The sequence below is a fragment of the Heterocephalus glaber genome, unplaced genomic scaffold, assembly GCF_053883595.1.
Source record: "Heterocephalus glaber isolate CG9 unplaced genomic scaffold, H.glaber_assembly_v1.0 deba00001687, whole genome shotgun sequence".
Lineage (NCBI taxonomy): Eukaryota > Metazoa > Chordata > Mammalia > Rodentia > Bathyergidae > Heterocephalus > Heterocephalus glaber.
In genome coordinates, this window is record NW_028258412.1 from 7,837,381 (window position 1) to 7,843,761 (window position 6,381).

A 6,381-nucleotide genomic window follows, 5' to 3' on the forward strand; every position below is an offset into this window, starting at 1 on the left:
AATTCTCCTGCCTCAACCTCCCAAGTGCTGGAATTACTGGTGCACATCACCATGCTCAGCTTTATTCTCTCTCTCTCTTTTTTTTTTTTTTTTTTGTACTAGGGATTGAACTCAGGACCTTGTGCTTGCAAGGCAGGCACGGTGCCACTGGGCTAAATCCCCGGCCCATTATTCTCATTTTTAAAGGCTATTTGCACTGGGTACCACTCTAGATTGACATTTATTCTATTTCAGTATTTTAAAGATGTAGCTTCATTTTCCACTGGTATTTGATGAGAAGTGAATTGTCATTTGTATTGTTTTTCGTTATGTATAAATATGTCTTTTTTTCCCTTTGGTTTTGTTTAGATTTTTAAATTCATATTTTCCAGCACTTTGAATATTATGTTTCTAGGTTAAATGTTTTTTTTTTCATTTCTCCCACTTTAAGTTTAAGCTTCAAGTTTCTGAGCTTCATGGATCTGTAGGATAATGTTTTCATATTTGGGGGAAATTTGGCCTTTACTTCATCACATAGGTTTTCTACTCTAGTCTCTCCTCTCTTTCTGGACTCCTCTTGTAGGTATGTTATACTTTGATATTGTCCCACAAGTCACTAAAGCTTTGTTCATTCTTATCTCAATTTTTTTCTCTTAGTTTTTAAATTTTAATAATTTTATTGGTCCTTCAAGTTTTTTAGCTTTACTTTGCACTTTTTACTTTTATTAACACTATATGATGGATTTTCCACTTCTGATGTTGTGCTTAACTATTCTACAAATCCCTTTTTAAAATATTTTCCATTTGTGCACTAAGATGTTCTCATGTTTTTCTTTTAATTTTTGAGCATGCCTGTAATATTTGTATTAATTCTTTTTCTGCTAATTCCAAAATCCAGGTCTTTTGTATCTGTTGACCTTTTCTTCAGATGATGTGTCTCATTTTCATGTATCTTTGCATGTCTAATAATTTTTTATTCTATGTTAGACATTATGAATGATATTTATTATGATATGGAGTCTCTGTTTTGTTGCATTCTATTCAAGGGATTTAAATTTTATTCCAGTAAGTAAATTACTGGTGGATCCTCTAGTTTCTTTCAGGCTAGGTTTTAAATTTGTTTAGATGTGGTGGTGGGCCAGGCATGGTGGTACATGCCTATAATAAATCCTAGCACCCAAGAGGCTGAGGCAGGAGAATTACTGTGAGTTAGAGGCCAGCCTGGGCTATATAGTGATTTCAAGGCCAGCCTGAACTGCATAGCAAGACCCTGCCTCATAAAACCCAAAATAGCCAGGCATGGTGGCTCAGGCCTGTAATTACAGCACTCAGGAGGCTGGGGCAGGAGGATTGCTGCAAGTTTGAGGTTAGCCTGGGCTACATAGTGAGTTCAAGGCCATGCTGAACTACATAGCAAGATGCTGTCTCAAAAATAAATAAATAAATAAATAAATAAATAAATAAAATGAGAGAATTTAATAAAAAAATAAATAAACTTGTTGGGAACCCAAGGCCTTGTGCATGCTAAGGAAGCATTCCACCACTGACTTATATACCACTAGCCCTGGTTTTAGGTTTTCTCTGGGGAGGGCTATTTTGGTTTTGTCTTGTTCCTAAGGTATAACCTTTACTGTAGGACTTAGTCCTTACTCCTAAAATGTGACCTTTTGAGAGTCCCATTGAATATCCACATATTCCACATCCTTGTCACTTTGGGCTTGAACTCCAACATGTTTCAACACTGAGCAAAACCTGTTTAACTCTCAGGTCTTCAGCAGTTATTCTGTGATAGACCTTGCAGAGTCCTACACTGTATTCACAGAACCCACAGCCCAGCCTTTTTTTGGCCAAAGATTCAAGAAGAATTCTCAAATTTCCATGTAAAATCCTTTAATTTAATTTTTTGTTTTTGTTTTTGTTTTGAGGCAGGATCTTACTAACATAGTCCAGGCTGGCCCAACTTCGGGCAATCTTCCTGCCTTAGCATTCTGAGTGCTGATTACAAGAATATATGACACACATCTAATTTAATTCATATATGGTATGTGTATCACATATAACACACCTAATTTTTTATATACTCTTTATATACTCTTTTTTTATACTCTTTATATACTATTTTGGTTTTTATCCTAAACATGATTTTCATGCCAATCATATTCATAATCTCATGTGAGTAGAATGTATGCTGATGTTCAGAAATAATTTTTCTTCCAGAGTTTCTTACCATATAAACTCTCTAGGCTGGCAGCTCTGCGGGGACTATGTGCTGGGCTTCCTCTGGCTTGACTTTGCTCATCTGTCTGGAATGTTTTCTTTTCTCCATTTCCATCTCCATCTTCTCAGGCTCATCTCTTTCTGAATCTTTGCTGACCCAAACCAGATGTGAGCACTTCTTTCTTTGTATTCCACAAGGTATCTTGCTATCATTCCTTCTGATACTTGCCTCACTGAGTGGGCCTTGTATCTTCATTGTCTACCACAGTCCCTGGCACATATTTCATACTGAATTAAAAAGATTAAACATGGGTCAAGGAATAATTACTCGAATGGTAAAAGGAGCAGATTTTGATTTAGTGAGGATTTAATTTAATTTAATTTTTTGGTAAGGGGATCGAACTTGGGACCTTGTGTTTTCGAGGCAGGCGGTGGGACCACTGAGCTAAATCCCTAGCCCTATTTTAATTTTTGAGATAGGGTCTCCCTATGTAGTTTAGGCTGGTCCCGAACTCACTATGTAGCCCAGGCTGGCCTCAAACTTGCAACAATCCTACTGTCTCAGTATTCTGAGTGCTGAGATTACAGTCATGTACCACCATGCCCAGCCATTTCTTTTTTGTTAATATTTTCATATGAAGTCTGGCTACGGTGTCCAGGCTAGTCTCAAGCTCCTAAAATCAAGACATCCACTCATCTCAGCCTCCCCAGTGCTGGGACTACAGACTCACACCATCATGCTTGGCTCTACTTTCATTTTTTCTTTTTGCATCTAAGAGACTACATATTTGTAAGGTGAGATAGTCTTCATTGTGCCCTACATGTATATATTCTTCAGAATCCACTTTCCAAAAGTAAAACATTTATCATTCAATAAAAAATGTCATATACTTTTTTTTTTTTTTTGGTACCAGGAACCTTGTGCTTGCCAGGCAGGCGGCTGTACCACTGAGCTAAATCCCCAGCCCCCAATAAAGGATGTCAATAACCGTCCTTCATCTCCTTCACTGGGGGCTTCCCATTCTCTACTGATACAGTATCCTGGCATTTTGATCTGTTTAGAAATTAGGCTTTAAAAAGGTAGGTTTGAAAGGAACTGGGGGTGTAACTCAGTGATACAGCACTTGCTTGGAAAGTGCAAAACCCTGAATTCAATCCCTAGTACTAAAGAAAAAAAAAGTAATATGGGTTACCCAGGTGTTTAGCTCTAAATTACTAAGGTTCCCCTAATAAGGTATACTCATTTAGAAAAAAAATTTCTGCTTCTTAAAAACAATTTTTTTTTCTGATTTAAAAAAAAACAAACAGGGCCGGAGATTTAGCTCAGTGGTTCTGGCGCCTGCCTCACAAGCGCAAGGTCCCGAGTTCGATCCCCGGTACCAAAAAAAAAATTAAAAAAACCCAAACCTTCAGTTGGGTGTGGTGGTGCACATCTGTAATCCCAGCACTGTGTGGGGGAAGGTGGAGCTGAGGCAGGGGGACCCCGAGCTTGAGGCCAGCCTGGGATATATAGTGACCTTGTCTTAAAAATAAAACAAAACAAAACAAAAGAAATTACCTCCATATATTTGACAAATATCTTGCAGGAGCCTGTTGTAGCTGCCCCAGTGCTGAGGAAGTAGATACATACTTCTTCCTCATGGGCTCATGGTTTAACGGAAATCAGACATATAAACTGTATGATTGTGCTTAGATAAGTCAAGAATTTGTGTTTAGGGAATCTTAAGTATCAGCTCCTACCTATCTTGACTACCAAGGAATGCTTTTCAGAGACTGTATGGTTGAGGAAGAGTTAGCTAGATCCCAGTGGTGGAAGGTCAGGGCTAGAGAAATGTATGTTGGTGTAAAAAATAAATGCTAGAGAAAACCTGGGCATTTGAAGAAATGCAATTATTTTAGAATGGTTGGGGTGTCCTCATAATAGATGAGGCTTGAATATCTTTCCTTTATTTACTTATTTTTTAGGAGTACAATGCTAAGGTGCCAGTGATTTAACCATATGGCAAAACAGGATTTCCTCAGATGCAGCTGATACTGGCCCCAGCAATGGCTCTAAAGAACTGGGCTTATGAGCCTGCCTAGCCTTGACTTTCCAACATGGATAGATACTTCTCAAGGGCTAGAACCTGATTCATTCTCTACTCTGTCCCCAGTGCAAGGTAGCATTGAGAGCTCAGTAAATAACTGTGAAAGGAACAGGATGGCCACTCAGGACCCTGGCAGACTATTTAAGGTTTGAGGCCCCCAAGGTGGATCCTGGGGTATCTCTGGGCAATGTAGTGGTTAACTTAGCTGAAGGCCTCCTATAATTGATTTGCTAAGGAGAACCTACACCCAAAGCAGTGCTGCCTTGAAGTTGTCAGCAAACCAATTCCTTAAGCACCCCACATTATGAAAGAGCTGCTGATTTGATTTTATCTGTCTTTAAAACCAATCTTTGATACTGCTCCATTCTAGCTGGACTTCCTTTCCTCTTCTTCCCTCCTCTATTACTAATGGTGTGGGATCTAATTACCTCATTATCCTTAATTTATTTATGAAAAGACTGAAGTTAAGGAAAAGAAGGAAAGCCCTGGGCTCTTTGGGGACCTTCTTTAAAAGCTTTCCTTTTCCTTTCTCCTCCCTTATGCCCAATAAAACTTCCCCTTTCTGTTTCTGGAAAGTTGGTATAGTTCTTATTTATAAATTTAAATAAATAAACTTCCCTCTCAGGGCTGGGTGGAAACCAGCTGTATGCATGAAGCCTGCCCAGTCCGCTCCCAATGGATTAATCAATCTATCAACAAGAACTCATTGATGCAGAAGCAAGCAGCTTTCAAAACCAGCACACAGCTCCTGGACTTGCTGCCTTCCACTTCACAAGCCACTTGGGGAATAAGTAGCTTTTGAAATTTATAATTTTATTATTACATAAGTAATGTATATTCATCTTGTAAAAAATTCAAATATAGAAACATATGAGAAAAAGATGAAAGGTTTCTTCCCCTTTCCTTCCATTTAATTCCACTGTTAAGAGCTGGGGATGTATTCTTTTTAAACATTTTTTAAAATTTTAATTTTATTGGTACAATTTAGATATACATAATGATTGCATTCATCATAGGGAATTTGTACCTGTACATGATGTATCTTGATTCCCCTTTTTACTGGGCGTATCCTTTTAGACCTTTCAACTACGCACTTTCTGGGTTAGGGGTGTAATTCAGAGGCAGAGTGCTTGCCTGGCATGCAGGAGGTTCTGGGTTTGATCCTCAGCAGGCAAAACAAAAACAAAACCCAATGCAATTTCATAAACCTACACCTGTATAAATGCACTTATAAAAACTAACAAATGATATCACTACATAACGGCTATTCTGAGCCAGGCGAGGATAGAGCACACTTGTAATCCCAGAATTAAGGAGGTTGAGGCAGGAGCATTACTGCAAATTTGAAGCCAGCCCGGGTTACATAGTGAGTTCAACGGCAGAATGAAATATGTAGTGAGACCCTGCCTCAAAAAACTAAACACCAGGGCCGGGGATTTAGCTCAGTGGTTCCGGCGCCTGCCTCGAAAGCTTGAAGTCCCGAGTTCGATTCCCGATACAAAAACAAATAAATAAATAAATAAAATACATTTTAAAAAACTAAACACCAGCTGGGGATTTATCTCAGTGGTGCCGCCACCTGCCTCACAAGTGCAAGGTCCTGAGTTCGATCCCTGGTACCAAAAAAAAAAAAAAAAAAAAACACAAAAACTAAACACACCCACAACATAGCTGCCATTTTGTAGCTATTATGGTTGTTGTCCATTTAACGTGGTCATCCTTCCAGTTAGACCACAGATGTACATTTCAACAGTTGTAATCATAATTTGCAGAACAGAGGTGCTATTATTTTATTTCTTTTGCTACTAGTGAGTGTTTAATATTACAAGTTACCGGTTCTCTAGAATTATTCATTCAATTATGCATTAGCTGTGGTTCACCATGTGCCCCATTATCTACTTGAGGGCCCGGGTAAACAAAACAAACACCTCAAACAGTTTTGAGTGATGGCATTCTCTATTTGGGAGACAGGGTTAAGATCGGTCTGTGCCAACTGAGGAGGACGAGGAGGCCTTTTGGGGTATCTTCCCAGCTGTAAAGATAGAAACCCCACGACGTGTAAGTGCCAACAAGATTTGGAGGGTGGGGACGTGAGTGC